The sequence below is a fragment of the Pinus tabuliformis genome, chromosome 7 (genome assembly GCF_031772625.1).
Source record: "Pinus tabuliformis cultivar Carrire ecotype Pingquan chromosome 7, CPIR1, whole genome shotgun sequence".
Classification (NCBI taxonomy): Eukaryota; Viridiplantae; Streptophyta; class Pinopsida; order Pinales; family Pinaceae; genus Pinus; species Pinus tabuliformis.
The window spans coordinates 514,543,776-514,560,463 of record NC_142293.1 but is presented as its reverse complement, the minus strand read 5'-3'; the positions used below and the strand labels follow the sequence as shown (position 1 = coordinate 514,560,463).

The 16,688-nt window shown below is 37.6% G+C and overlaps 1 long non-coding RNA gene across 1 annotated transcript; it reads right to left on the bottom strand.

Annotated features, from left to right (window-relative positions):
• Window positions 1-1,002: 1,002 nt before the first annotated feature.
• LOC149248324 (uncharacterized) lies at window positions 1,003-2,898 on the bottom strand. The gene is made up of 3 exons (XR_016265717.1): window positions 2,037-2,898; window positions 1,171-1,257; window positions 1,003-1,041 (listed from the first exon to the last, which is right to left on the bottom strand). It is a non-coding gene; the product is annotated as an uncharacterized LOC149248324 (long non-coding RNA).
• Between the last annotated feature and the right edge of the window lie 13,790 nt (window positions 2,899-16,688).

Genomic DNA, 16,688 nt, shown 5'->3' with positions numbered 1-16,688 from the left:
GCTTTCAGATTAACACTTACGAATGCGGTCTCCATTGAGCTATTAAAATAATACAGTTAAGCTTCAAAATCTTTTGTGCCTGCAAAATTAGTCAAATGACCAAGATATTTGTTTAACACAAAATCTTGATGATATGGCACAAGATATCCTTGAAATGAAACAATATATATTTGGTAGACACGTAGAATCCACTGAGATGGAAGAAAGAACACAGGAGTTAAAAAGGTCATTCCATGAGCTTAATGAAAACTCTGGTCTAATTTTAAAAGAAATACACAGACTACAAAGAATCTTAAAAGGAGAAAGATCCTTATCCTTGTCTCCTCATACAATAAAGGAAATGGATTCTCAATTTCCTAAATTTACCAAATCTACTTATGGAAGAGAAAAACATAGATATTTGCAGCTCAAAATGCTCTATAAAGCAACTTAAATAATTGCAAGAAAGTAATTGTTGCTACTGATCTAGCAAAAGAAAATGCCTCTTTAGTGAAATCTCAATTTGAAAATTTGAAAGACAATGTAGATAATTTGAATACGTTTTTCATTAAAACATTGAATATTGATTTCCTTGAGTCTTCTATTATTAATCATCCTCCTAGATCTATAAAGGATGATGTAGTAGTAAAACCTTTCTAATATGCATGGAAAAATGGTGCCAAACAAAGTTTGGATCTAATATAAAAAATCCTTATGGTCCTAGTAACTCAGAAGATTTCAATAGTATTTCCCATGACAACATAGATCCCACATCAATCACAAATAGGATCACATGGTATGACATGGTGCAAATACTAACATGTGGGTTTACTAACAATCTTGAACTTTTGTGGGAGAGAATCCATCTAAATAAAAGTTCAGAATAATGACTTCCGAGAAATCAGTGGAAGAATTAATCAAAGTAGTATTTGCTAAATTTTATGGCAGTGCATTATTAGATGAGCAACTTCCTACTATCCTATTCATGAAACAAAAGTTTTGTGATATCTTCCAACTTCTTGAACTCTTTTGTACAATGTAGGACTTATCAAATCTTAGACCCTAATGATATTACATATGTCAGGACATATTAGCACCAATGCGTAGTAAAACTCTAGAACTCATTCGAGAAACATATCCAATTGAGATAAAAAACTTTCAGATGGCAACCAATGACACCATTTCATTTACCTTTCAAAAAGATGAACAGGACCTAAACTTATCCACATTATAAGCCAGCAGCTGTAATCTACAGTAAAGAATGTCAACTGAACAAACCTGTCCTCCAAAATGAAAATGATAGCACTTCTAAAATCCAAGGAGTAAAGGCCCAAGAGCCATATCTAGACAATATGAAACTAAAATAACTGAACTCACAATACTTGGCACTCTAACATGCATCACCAAGCATGTAAAGAGCCCAGAATAAAAGAAATAGTTCATTATAAAGAAAACACCTCTACTGTCAAGAACTATCCTCATCTACTATTTTAATTGCAAATATGAATCTGAAATGCATGAGAGATAAAATTCCCATAAATTCCAGGGATTTGTGGTGCTGGACGTGTGTTATTTCTGAAGGAAAACCATAGTTTCTGTTTCAAAGCTGCATTGGCAGAAGGTACCAACTACTGGGCAGAGTTAAGTGCATTTTCGATACTGGAAAATTTAACAAGTAAGAAAGGTACTGCTGAAATCCAGATACTGGGAGAGACAGAGCTAGTCACCAACTGGGTAAATGATAAAAAACAATATGCAGATTTTGACCCTATCAACACTAATAGAAAGAATTAAAGAGCTGAATGAAAATTTCCCTAATAGGTTGTTGTAAACATCGACCTATCTAAAGTGAGAAACGTGTTTCTTTATAAAAAAAGTTGTTGGTTGAATCATAAAACCGAAAACAAAGAGCAGTGGACCACGTACTTGAATACTCTTTGTTCATACAACAGAGAACAGTTCTATTAAATACCTGTGAACATCGTAAAGTGGGCGGCCGAAAAACTTGACTGAACTGGAAAAATAGAGGTGAAAATATAGGTGAGAGGCTGACTGACTTGACTGGACTGGGGCATACAAGCCCAGAAAAATAGTAGGGCTGTCGTCTTAAATAATTTCGGCGCGCTCTTCTTTCATCTATACTCCCCATCAATCGTGGAAAACTCGCTGTGTCGACTTCATATGAAAACCTGCGCATGGTGTATATATATATATAGCTCAAGGGTGTGAAACACACTCAAATCCAATCAGGAAAAATGGATCACAATGCTTTTCCTTTTCTTCTTATATTATTGCTTCTGTGCATGCTTGCCTCTCTGCCTGCGGCGATGTCTAAGCCATATAATTCCCATACCCATGCCCATCAATATGTGTATGACACCATGCCCCCTGGATTAACTTCACTTCAACGTCATTCCGATTCTGAACGCATGGCTGAGGAGCCTGATTTCAATTTATCATCAATAGACGTCCACGAGAAAAGGGACCTCCATGCTCTCTTGTCGTTCCGGAAGGTCATCACGTCGGATCCACTGGAGAAGCTCTCCAACTGGACGGCCGACAATTCTGAGAATATATGCTCCTGGTCTGGCATTTGCTGCAGAAAATACAGCAGAAGGGTAGTCGCCATAGACCTCTATTGCTTCAATTTGGAAGGTACCCTTTCTCGGTCTCTTGGCAATCTGTCTTTACTACGCACTCTCAATCTTTCTGGTAACAGTCTGACTGGAAGAATTCCGCCCGAATTTGGTGAGCTTAAAGAGCTACAAGCACTTCAACTGCGGGTGAATCTTATCAACGGTTCTATTCCGAAGGAGTTGGGTATGTTGCATAATCTGCAGATCTTGGATCTTTCTTCTAATCGTTTGACTGGAAAAATTCCCCTGGAGCTTGGCCAACTTGAAGCGCTGCGAGTCTTGAACGTCGTGCATAAGGTGGAAGATAACTGCAGGAAGTTAACACGACCCGCCATTCCCTCGCAGAACCACTCCCTCGCAGAATCCGATGCCACGTGTCAGTATGAGGAACAAAGGAGCCATTCAGAATCCAATGCCACGTGTCAGCACGAGAGCCAAAGGAACGACGAAAGTCTGTTCCAAAGGAAGGCCTATCGGCCTAATTATTATTATATATGTGATAGTAAATTCATTTAAACATTCTAATTTTATTATGAACCTTTTTTTAACAAAATAGGTATGTAACCGAAGGAAAATCAATTTTATAGCTTATTCTGATTTGGTAGTTAGCTTTAGGAGGGAATAAAAGTTTGAGATGAACATTTGGTAGGGGTTCGGAGACTCTAAATTTTGATTAATTGGGTAATGAGGAGGCTTCCTTAGAGATTAATAGAGTAAACCAGATTGACTCCCGATCTTGTGATGAATTATAACATGTGTGTGTTTACTTCTCATGTGAATATTATGTTTTCTTCTTAGGAAGAAAGTGTATGGTTGTAACGGGCCTTCTTAAATGAAATGCATATTTATTTATGTTTCTTTAAAAAGTTACAGAAAATACCTGCGATCTTATTCAAAGAAGCCTTAAAGGGATCTCCATTGTTTCAAAATCTTCATTCTTTCCTCATATAATTCAGATTTTATGTCTTAGGGTTTAAACCTTTGATTCTTGAAAGCCCAAGTTATAAAACCCTAACTCCTTTCAATTCCTCTTTTCACCCAACATATTTCAAACTCTGTAATCACTCAAGTGAAGGAAAATTTGGTTGAATGATTTCATTCCCAAGATTAATTTAACATTAATTCAAAGGTGTTTTGTCTTCTGGAAAACATTTTATATAATCTTTAACTGCTTGTTGGGTGCAGGAATTGCACTTAAGAAAGTTCCTTCAACACTTGATTGTCAACCCGAGGGTTTCGTAAACTTAGATACGAATTACAAGTAATTCCAGAAGTGGTATGAACTTTTCCTATTTCTATTCCTACTTCTCAATTGAAATCTTGCAAAATCAAACAGAAAAATCTCAAAGGAAACTAACACCAAAGTAATTTTAGTGCTAGAATGTAAAAGAATGAATTTGAAAAGAAATAAAATAAAGGAACTTTCACACTATTGTAAACAATCTTAACTGTTGAAGTAAAACTCTATGTTTGTCCTCAGTATAGGTGATGGCAGTTTAACAAGTGGGCCCTTGAAAAGATCTGCCTTCTAAATGGTTTTCCTTCACACTAAACGGTCGTTCTTGTACTCTTGCAATCCGCTTGCACTAGTACATGTACAGAACGTATGTAAGAAGTATATTTTACACTTATACTAAAGACTTGTGTCTTCATGTAGGGGCTCTAAACTTCAAGCCTTGGAACACTCTATTCCTATAACAAGACATTGGTCCTTGTACCATAACAGAGCTTCCTACACCAAGTATTCCAATTTACTTTTGGGAAAAATAAAAGAGCATGTTAACTATAAAAATAATTGCAAATGCGAGAAAAATCTGAAATAACTTGCACACGTAAAAGAATGCTTTAACCAACTGAATCTCGCAAATAGAAATAAACTTTTAAGATGAAAACAATCTTCAAAAGTTAAAGAAGACTTTCTTCAGTCAAATGGTTTTGCATGCAATCAAATCTAACTCGAAATGGTTCACTATAATATTTCATATTACTTTTAATCCTTTTCCTTAAATCTTGAGGTGTAGTCATAAATTAAGATATTGCAACAACGTTCTTTTCTTATCTCATGAAGTCATCTTTAATCTTGAGAAGTTTAACCTTTAATATTAGAAATGCTTCCTTCTGATGATGAATGCTTACTTTGCAAAAATAGATTAAATCATATAAAGGGAAAAGAATAAAACACTTGTTGTAAATAAACTAGCAAACTAGAGTGCAGAATCCTACATGCACTGGTGCATGGATAATCTTAACTGCACGATCCAAGTGAAAGAAAACCAGAAAGGAAATTACAGGGAGTAAAGTAATTCAACTTAACTTTCACACAACGGATTTGTTCACACTTTGATTGTTTTAATGAAATAAATAAGAATGTGTAAGCAAGAATGAAATTAAGATTCAAACCATGCTTCTTCAAATAAACAAAGTTAACACACCTTTAAGATAATGAAAGAAAGAGGGTAAACGAGCTGGGTTGGCTGGGCCCTAGCCAACTAGCTCGTTTCCCGTTTTAGGAAACGAAAACCTTTAGCACGTTAATAACATATCAATGAAGAATTAAAACACAAAATGAGAAAATCATGGCGCAACTCCTTGTATTAATTCCAATCAGCAAATATACATTTGAGTTCAAGTCCAACCAAAACGAGGGTGACAACAAGATTACAAATTAACCAAAAATTACAATTGTACTGCTATCGCTATCACTTGCTAACCTAGTTCTATCTGAAAGCTATATTTTATACAACCCTTCAGCTTGTGGCTGTAACCAAAAATTACACAGCCATTCCAAATCAAGCCTTTCGGCTGAAACAAAATAACAAACAAAATTACAAAATTAAGTCAGCGGCTATAATGAGGTGCGAACTATTCATTGGTCGTAGACCTAATCCTCAGCGATATCCCTGACTATCCTCCACTTTGAGTTCAACTTAGGATGACTGCAACTGAACTGGACGAAATGGACCAAGATGCCCACGTGAAGTGATCGAGCTATTGCGGAGATCACAGAACGAATAGTTGCCGGCAGTGCAGGAATCTACCTACACTAGATCAAGCTAGTATAATGATTAATACTTTAGCTTATCAAATACTTTATGAAAGTAAACATAAGTTACAAGAAATATTAAAGGCACAAAATCTATTTAAAATGATTAATTAAGCACCTAATAAACCTTAAACATGAAATATGAATTTTATGTATGAATAGACAGTATTCTTGGACTAATGTAGGAATGAGGAGGTTTATGGAGATAAACAGAGGTTAATGATTGTGGTTTTGTAATAGGAAGGGGGTAAAAATAGAGCATTTCGGCCTACTAACATCCTCCCATCCCAAAGTTGTTGTGTGTCCTCACACAACCTTTACCTGTTGCAAAAATATTCAACATAGGGAGCCATATTTCAATCCTGCGCTTTGATATTGATCACTACTTTCACTACCTTCGTCTTCTTACCTCGAGATTTCATAAGTTGTTTGATCACCTTCTTGAGGCTCTTGTAGCATTTAGAAGCTCGAAACTTTCATACCTTCACTTGACATTTATGTTCTTTGACCTCTTCTCCCAACTCTACCTTTCCTTGCTTATGTCAGGTCTGCTCCTTCATGACCTGGTTTAATGCCTCCAAATCATGAACTTGTTGTTCAAGCTCTACTATCTGGTTATTCAAATAGAGGGTAGAGGTCTCTGTTTCCAGCTCTTCTATTACAAGCACTTTTTCTACAACCGATTCAAAACATGTACCGTCGTTGCCATGATCAAAGTTATCTTGGTCGTCTAACGTCTGCATCATAATATCACCAAGGGTTTCAGTGCCAGGAGCTTCCATGTCACCGAAGGTTTAATTACCTGCGCATCTAACTCGTCAAGGGTTTCAGTACCCTATTCATTCACCTCGTCAGGGGCTTCAGTACCTTGTTCATCAAATTTTTTTAGGGTTTCTATGTGTTGCGCCTCATCATCTACCTGAACCTCTCCCGGGTCTCTATTTGCACTCGGTATCATTATTTTCTTCTTCAACTTATGAAGGAAGGCTGACAAGGGTATGTCATCCTCCTTCTCTGCATTTTTTTCATTCACCACAGTATGAGTTGCTGCATCTACAAGAACTGAGAGGTTGTGATCTCCAGGTTGAAGCTTGGAGTGTCTCATCAACCAAAATCAGGGAGCTCGACTGAGCGCGACTTGTCCCTGAAGAGACAGTCCTTTTCTTCATCGAGGTCCTGGTCATTCTTTTTTTTGCTGAGGATGGAGTTTCTTCAACATATTTCTCCTCTACTTTCACCCCTTTGTCCTTTCTTTTTGTCTTGGTAGGGTGCGAAGTCTCAGCTTTTCTCTTCTTTCTTGCAGTCCTTCCAGCTAACTCCCCTGCACTTCTCTACCAAAATTCTTTCAAGAACGCCTCCAAGGTTATTTCCTTAGCCTCTAGCTCTTTCTTAACCAGGATTGCAATTATCTCGTGATGGTACAATTTATCTACAACCTAGCTCGCACCCCCATTCTGAACTCCTTTCACCATTTTCTCTAAACTTCAGAGCATGTAATAAGGGAGATTGATGTGTTTCCCTGATTCAAAATGCAGCAAGAACCGGATATGGTACACGAATGTTAATGTGTAACGCCCCTCACAAGTTAGAAAATTATGTAATATGTACAGGAGGTCTCGCCATTTTCCAAGCATGGCGCTCTGCGAAAGCCTTTTCTTCCAGTCGACTTTGAGCTTCTGGTCGACCACAAATCGGTGCCATCTTTTCTTTTCGATCCTCTCCTTTTCGAACCATTTTTCCCCTGCGGTTGACAAGCCTATATCTCACGCTATAGATTCTTCTGTGACCTCAAATTCTAGTGAGCCTACCTTAGCTTGGCCTTCCTTGAATGTCTTTGCAAATTCCAGAGCCACGACTGTATCGAACCCATCGATATTATGCAAAAATGGGAGAAATCTCGACTCTTGTAATAGTGCAAGACTATTTCGATATTCGGTCGTCCGTTCTATCTCCTTCACAAATGATGGTTCATATCTCATGGGTGCCAACTTTGTTTGAATCCACCTCAATTCTCTGTCACACCCTTAGGAAGGTTTCACACTGCGGAGTGCAAAGGAGCTGCAGATAATTTTATGATGGAGATTCAGTCATTCCATCGTCTTGTTGATCCCTTCCATCCAATCACATTCACTCATTAAAATCAACCCTTCGGGATGGATGCACACACATATCAATCCACTACGGGTAGATAATGATAATTGAAGGACACTGAAATTTTTACAGCAGTGGTGTAACGGTCATGGGTGATCGGATTATGGGGTAAGGCTATTATGAACAAGTGATGGAGGATCTTTTCAAATGGAGGTAAGTGTGGGGTTTCGAGTAGATCTGTACTATCCATGTTTCCCTCATAATTCACATAAGGTGTACTTTGGCACTCATTAAAAAGATTAGACCTCAGAACCTAAAATATATTGCACTTTAAATGATTTCTCCCTAAATTAGTAAATGATAAAGCAAAGTCTTAATCAAAATTTAAATAATATAATGGTATGACCTATCATTGTGGTAGTCATTCATTTGCAGAAATAAAAAGTAAATTTCATCAAGCGTTCTGCATCAAGCACTCTTGTACTGCGTTAACCATTTTTGCATTGTGTTGTCACAGTCGGGCGCTTGCTTGCACTAATCGTGCGCGTTCCTGCACCAGGGATTTTTGTAGCATCGAAGAAAGAGGGGATAATTTTTTTTTGAAAGAACTCAGTTCTTTGGCTGGACTAAAAAATTTGCCTAAATATACTAGAGAAGTTTTATTTTCCATTCTTTGGTGTTTCATGAGCATGCCTTCTGATATGACTACATCAGATCCTGCAATCGATCCATGAGGGAACAAAGAATGGGAAGGGGTACTTTTTAGAATGGGAAGGAATATCATAACAGGGATTCCAAGAATAATACTACCAAGGGGGATAAACGAAAATGGGACGTGGGAAAAAATTCAAAGGGGAAAAGAGGGATTTTACGAAATCGGATAGGGATAATTTCTTTTAGAAGAAAAAGGAGGGTGATTCATTATGGGATTAAGAAAATAAAAATAGTAGGAATTATGAAACGAGAAAATAGGAGAAAGGCATAATTTTATCTTCAAGATCTGCCTGCACTGGTGCCGGAAAAAGTAAATGCAGCAATAATTAAGTGTTTACTTGGATAAAAATTTCCATGCTAGTTACCCCAAACTTGGGTAAGGCCTGGGTTCCTTGAACCTGCTTCTTCTTGGTGACAACCAACATATCTAAAAATCAAGTAACATTCCCTTTTTATTTAAATTTCGATCTTCCTTTCAGCATGCTGGTTTTCAGGTTGATCCTTCTACAATCATGTCAGTCAACTGATTTTCTTTTTTTTTTATAAGCTTAGGTGGGACCTTCTCATTTTCGAGTTTTTACATGTCCGTTATTCACCCCATTTCCAGGGAGGGTAGCACAAGAATCGAACCCAAGATCTCCGGTTCGGTGAGACTTCATTTCCATGGCCATTGCCACTTGAGCTACCCCATGCGGACGTCAGTCAACTGATTTTCATAATTACAGGAATTTTTTTTTTTTTGGTCATTTTCTTCTCCTTTTTTTAAATTTTTTTTATTATATAAGGAAAAGAAAGAATCAGATCTTCAACAAGTTGGTGTTGCCACCTATCAACCCCTTTTCAAATTGTTGTTGGACTTGCTACATAAAATCTCCTATAGTATGGGGCTAAAAATACACCTTCAATCTATGCCCGTTTACCAGGAACACATAATTTCTTCCATCAATAGTTTTAATTTATACCACTTCATTCTCAAAAATTTTGACCACCTCATAAGGTCCCATCTAGTGTGTATGGAATTTCCCTTTAAAATATTTAAATCTATAATTATAAAGGAGTACCCAATCGCCTGGTTGGAACTGCTTCTTCCGAATAGACTTGTCATGCCACTTCTTGGGTTGTTGTTGAACCAATATGTTTTGTTGAACAGCATCCCTTCGAAATTCATCTAACTCATTCAACTCTAGAAGATGCTAATGTTGTGCTTCAGAGAGATCTAGCCCAAATTGGTTTTCACACCTAAAAGTCTTGATCTGGAATTCTATGGGCAAGAGGACTTGTTTCCTGTACACCAGCTCATATGGTGTGTGTCCCGTGTTGTTCCTCCAAGTGGTTCGGTATGCCCACAAGGCTTCCGGTAATTTGTCAGCCCAATCCTTTCTGTGGATATTTACTGTCTTTGTGAGGATGGACTCAATCACCTTGTTTGTGGACTCCACCTGACCATTTGCTTGCAGGTGATACGGTGTAGATTTCCTGTGCCAGATTTTGTACTGCTCCATCACACCCTGTACCAGATTAGAAATAAACTGTGGTCCATTGTTAGAAACAATTTCTCTAGGCACACCAAATCTAGTAAATATTTCAGTAAAAAGAAAATCAACAACAACTTTTTCAGTAGCAAAAGAAACAGCTTTAGCTTCTACCCATTTTGTAACGAAATCTGTACAAACCAAAATATGCTTTTTATTTAATGATGTTGGATTTATTGGTCCTACAAAATCAATGGCCCATTTTTCAAAAGGCTCAATCATAACCTGAGGACATAAAGTCATTTCATTGGTTTTATTAGGTTGGCCAATTTGTAACAGCTATCACATCGCTTGACATATTGTTTGGCATCCTTAAACAAGGAGGGCCAAAAATAGCCATCTCGTAACACTTTGTATGCAGTCCGCTTATCAGCAAAGTGACCTCCGCAAGGTTCATCATGGGCAGATTTTAAGATATCAAACACTTCTTCCTCTCTTACACATCTACAGATAATAAGATCTGGTCCAGTGTAAAAGAGGTCTCCTTGAATCCAAGAATATGCAACACTTTTCTGTATAATACTCCACCTTTCACGAGCGGATAAGTGAGGTGGTGTTTTTCCAGTGACTAATTAGTTAGCTATGTCAGGGAACCACGGGGATTCCGTCGGCACGGAAAAAAGATGTTCGTCAAGAAAATCATCATTAACAGGAATTGCTTCACCATGATTATTTAATCTTGAAAGATAATCTACTACTACATTAGATTTTCCTGGTCTATCAACAATAGTAATGTTAAATTCCTGAAACAATAATAACCACCTATTCACTATACCGCTAGTTAATGGTTATTCATCAAATATTTTATCATGAAATGGTCAGTATGCACAAAGACTTCATATCCTGTAATGTAATGTCTGAATTTATTAATGGAAAAAATTACAGCTAAAAACTCTTTCTCAGTAACCGTATAATTTAGTTCAATGGGTGACAAGTTTTTATTAATGAAGTAAATAACATAGGATTGTTTGTCTTCTTCTTGTCCTAAAGCAGCGCCAATAGCAGTATCTGAGGCATCAGAGGAAATATGAAATGGTAGGAACCAGTTTGGTCCTCTTAAAACTTGTGTCTGAACTAGTTTTTCCTTCAATGTCTCAAAGGATTGCTGGCAAGCTGTGGACCAAGAAAACTCACTATCCTTAGCCAAAAGTCGGAAAAGGGGGTAGCTATCCTTGAGAAATTCTTAATGAATCTCCTATAGTATCTCGCATGTCCTAGAAAACCTCTCACTTCCCTCTGAATTTGGGTACAGGAAGACTCAAAATAATTCCTATTTTTGCAGGGTCAACCTGGATACCTTTGTTGGAAATAAGATGGCCAAGAACCACTCACACCTTGCACATTAATCTACATTTTTTGTCACTCAAAGCAAGATGAGCTTCTTGGAAATGAAGAATCACTATTTCTCTATTTTTTAGGGCTTCCTGGAATGAATCACCAAACATAGAAAATCCATCCATATAGATTTCCACACACTCAAGGTCAACAAAAATGGCCAAGACTACCCTTTGAAAGGTAGCTGGGGCATTACATATCCCAAAGGAGAGCACTCGGTAGGCAAATGTACCCCATGGACATGTAAAAGTGGTCTTTTCTTGATCCTCGGGTGCAATCTGTATCTGGTTATAACCACTAAAGCCATCTAGAAAAGAAAAGTACTTCTTACTAGCAAGGGTATCGAGTACCTGGTCGATGAAAGGAAGGGGGAAGTAATCCTTAAGAGTGGCTTTGTTCAATTCTCTGTAGTCAATGAAAATGCGCCATCTCCCATATTTTTTTGGGACTAATACCAATGGAGAGACCCACTGGCTATCAAAAATAGGATAAATAAAATCAACATCCAAGAGTTTTTGCAATTCTTCCTTTACAACATCTCTTAGAGCTGGGTTCATACGCCTTTGGGGTTGTCGGACAGGTCGGGCTCCATCCTGAATATAAATATGGTGGGTACAAGTTTCAGGAGGGATGCCTTTCATATCTTCATAGCCCCATGCAAAGGCATCAAGATGGTTTCACAACAAATTCACAAGCTGCTCTTGCTGGGATGAATCCAAGTCTGAACTGATATGCAAGGATTTTCCTAGACTAATCTCAACAAGAGTGGTATCAGGCTCAAGAGTACACAGAGGTGTTGCTATAGATGGTGGTCAGGGAGGTAGATAGTCATGACTTTCCTGAAAATCTAGACTAAAAATCTGACTCAATGACTCAAAATTGGGCATGGTGTCTAGATTGTTCAGGAAGTCTTGAATCTCACCCTCCTGTGAGGACTTAGCATACTGATGTATCAAGGAAACAGACTGAGTCTCCTCATCACTATTGTAGTCTAACCACAAAGTATCCCGAAGCTCCTGAATGGATCTAGCAGGTGGACATAAGGTGACCTTCTTCCTAGAATCTCCATGGGAAATATACATGTCACTATAACAACATCTAATATAAGCATCAGCCGTAGCAAGCCATGGTCGTCCCAAGATCAAGGGATGTCCTCCCATAGGATTCTTTGGCTGAAGCACAATGAAGCTTGTGGGGTATTCCTAAGAGTCTAATGAAACTACCACATCATCCAACACCCCTTCTGGCTTTATTTTAGAGCTATCTGCCAATTCACACACAGTGGGAGTAGGATGAATATGGACCAATCCAATTTGATCCATGGTTTGCTTGGTCATAACATTAATGGCCACCCCAAGGTCTATAATTACATTAGAGATAAGGACATCACCTATCTAAATAGAGACAACAGGGTTTCTGGGGTTAGTATATTTCTCCATGTGTATACATCCCGCCATTAACTCTGTTGCTCTACTAACAAATTGAATAGTTTGAGGTTCCAATCTTCTCCTTCTTGGCTTCTTGAGACAGAGTTCCCTAATTATTTTTGTGCAAATGGGGATCTCTTTGATATCTTGGAGCAAAGGTACCTTTATGAAAAGGTTCCTAAGCTCGGAGGCCAGGCTAGACTCAGGAATGGGGTCATTCTTCTCCACAACTAACCTCTCCAGATAGGGAGGCCAGTTGGAAGAAGATGGAAAAGGCTCTGAGGGTACGAGGATGGGTTGGATGGTGACATATTTTTCAGAATGGTCAGGATTTTCCTCCTCACCTTTCTCGTCGATAATCCCCATAGGTTTCTTCTAATTTTATGAGGTTACTATCTTCCCTGATCTCAATTTGAGATCATTGACTCCAACTGGCATGGACTGATATCTAGATGAAGAAAGCAGGTTCATAGAATGGATCATTTGTATCGATTTGTTATTGGGGTTGGGTAAGGGTTTGGCAAGCAGCTGAGGAGGTCGAAATGGTTAAGGTAAAGGCAATCGTGGCATTAGATGACTCAGCTGAGGTAATGATGGTTGTGGCATTGGGTAAGGTGCATATGTAGGTGGGTATGACTGCATAGGTGCAGGATAGGAATGGTGTGAATGGTTTGGACCTCTCCATCCTTGTTGTCAAGATTGGGAGGGTTGCCCGTAATGATATTGGTTCCCATGCTACCAATGTTGAGAGTGACTAGTCTTAGGATAGGAATATGAATGTGCATTATAACCAAAAAAATGTGGTGGAAGTTCAAGAACCATACCTGCTCTTACCTAAGGCTAGTTTCTTTGTTCTCCCATAGCATGCAATGATTCGACTTCAAGTTTCCCTCCTTCAAATACAGCTTTCAACCTGGGTATGGAGGGACATTTTTCCGTGGCATGGTTCTCTGTACAAATTTAACATTTATTAGTTCCTTTAATATCAAGAGGGCATTCTCTTAAAATATGCTTTTTTCTACATTTTGGACAAAAAATAGACAATGAATCTTGTTCCTCTACAAGTTTTTGCTTCAATTTCAAAGAGTCTACTTGTTTGCTAACAATATTCATTATTTCAACTTTCATATTGTCCATTTTGTTCTCTAATCCAATAATCATAGCATCAGTAGATTCGGTTTTCTTATTTCTATTCTGAATTCCTTTACCGGATCGATATTGGTTCCTCGAGAATTTCCTTTACAAGTCACATATTTGATCAAAAGATTTCTAATAAATATCCCCTTGTGCTAACAGATTTAGATTATTCCTAGCATCATCAGTAAGCCCACGTAAGAACAAGGTTCTAATGGTACTTAGATCAAATTTGTGCTTTGACCTCTGGAGGATGTACATAAATCTCTCTAAGTAGTCCTCTAGAGTCTCATCATCATTTTGCACAATAATAAAGATTTCATCTTGAATATCTCTAGTTTTACAATATTCCTGATATTTTGACAAGAACACTCTCTTCATCTGTTCCCAAGAAGATATAGTGTTTCCTCCTAGTCCCATGAACCAGCAGGGTGCTACATCCTTGAGAGTTGCAGGAAAGAACTTTAACTTTTGAGCATCAGATGAATAATCATAACTTCTACACAAAATATCAAACTCAAATAAAAAAGAGTCTGGGTCTTCATGTATCTTACCATAGAAATGAGGAAGAGCTGATGGTGGAATATTTTTCATCTGTACTTGTGTATTAGGATCCACAATTGGGAATCCAAAAGTGGATCGTTCCTCATTTACCTGATTTTCACCAGTTCCTTCTGCATGGTCTTCATGATCTGCCATTGTTTCTCCTCCAAGCGAATTGCTCTCAACGGGCTGAGAAGGCTGGATATGGGTTCTAATAGTCCCATTCTTCCCTTTTGTGGGTTGTGTCACACATGGACCGTTGCTACCAGAGCCCAAGTAGATTGTTCCTGCGTGATGAGTTTGGGTCTGTTTGGACTTTCTACCTGCAAAGGAGGCCTAATATGAGATTTGATTTCATATTTATCAGTATTTCCTCAGCCCCTAGTGGGTTTCGGACCCCTACCTCTTTTAGGCATTCATTTCAAAAAATGACAAAACAAAATTCCAATAAAATGTTGCAACTCAAAAATAGCTAAACACCTATAAATTCCTTCAGGCAAGAGAAGCACACTGCAGAAAAAATAATAGCAGACTTAACCCCTATTGCAAAAAATAGAAAATTCTTACCAATTCAAATCGCCTCCCCGGCAACGGCGCCAAAATGTTGGGTGCAGGAATTGCACTTAAGAAAGCTCCTTCAACACTTAATTGTCAACTCGGGGGTTTCGTAAACTTAGAGATGAAGCACAGGTAATGCCAGAAGTGGTATGAACTTTTCCTATTTTTATTCCTACTTCTCAATTGAAATCTTGTAGAATCAAACAGAAAAATCTCAAAGGCAACTAACACCAAAGTAATTCTAGTGCTAGAATGTAAAAGAATGAATTTGCGAAGAAATAAAATAAAGGAACTTTCACACTGTTGTAAACAATCTTAACTGCTGAAGTAAAACTCTATGTTTATCCTCAGTATAGGTGATGGTAATTTAATAAGTGGGCCCTTGAAAAGATCTACCTTCTAAATGATTTTCCTTCACACTAAGCGGTCATTGTTGTAATCTTGCAATCTGCTTGCACTAGTACAGGTACAAAACGTATGTGAGAAGTATATTTTACACTTATACTAAAGACTTATGTCTTAATGTAGGGGCTCTAAGCCTCAAGGCTTGGAGCACTCTGTTCCTGTAACAAGACACTGGTCCTTGTACCAGAACAGAGCTTCCTACACCAAGTATTCCAATTTACTTTTGGGTAAAATAAAAGAGCATGCTAACTATAAAAAGAATTGCAAATGTGAGCAGAATTTGAAATAACTTGCACAAAAAAATAAGGTTTTAATCAACTAAATCTCACAAATAGAAATAAACTTTTAAGATGAAAACAATCTTCAAAAGTTAAAGCAGACTTTCTTCAGTCAAATGGTTTTGCATGCAATCAAATCTAACTCAAAATGGTTCACTATAATATTTCATATTACTTTTAATCATTTTCCTTAAATCGTGAGGTGCAATCATAAATTAAGATATTACAACAACGTTCTTTTCTTATCTCATGAAGTCATCTTTAATCTTGAGAAGCTTAACCTTTAATATTAGAAATGCTTCCTTATGATGATGAACACTTACTTTGCATAAATAGATTAAATCATATAAAGAGAAAAGAATAAAACACTTGCTATAAATAAACTAGCAAACTAGAGTGCAGAATCCTACATGCACTGGTGCAGGGATAATCTTAACTGCATGATCCAAGCGAAAGCAAACCAGAAAGGAAATTACAAGGAGTAAAGTAATTCAACTTAACTTTCACACAACGGATTTGTTCACACTTTGATTGTTTTAATGAAATAAATCAGAATTCGTAAGCGAGAACGAAATTAAGATTCAAACCACGCTTTTGCAAATAAACAAAGTTAACACACATTTAAGATAATGAAAGAAAGAGGGTAAACAAGCTCAATTGATTGGGCCCTAGCCAACCAGCTCATTTCCTGTTTTAGGAAACGAAAACCTTCAGCACGTTAATAACATATCAATGAAGAATTATAACGCAGAATGAGAAAATCATGGCGCAGCTCCTTGTATTAATTCCAATCAACAAATATACATTTGAGTTCAAGTCCAACCCAAAACGAGGGTGACAATGAGATTACAAATTAGCCAAAAATTACAACTGTATTGCTATCGCTATCACTTGCTAACCTAGTTCTATCTAAAAGCTATATTTTATACAACCCTTCGACCTGTGGCCATCACCAAAAATTACACTGTCGTTCCAAATCAAGCCTTTCGGCTTAAATGAAATAACAAACAAAA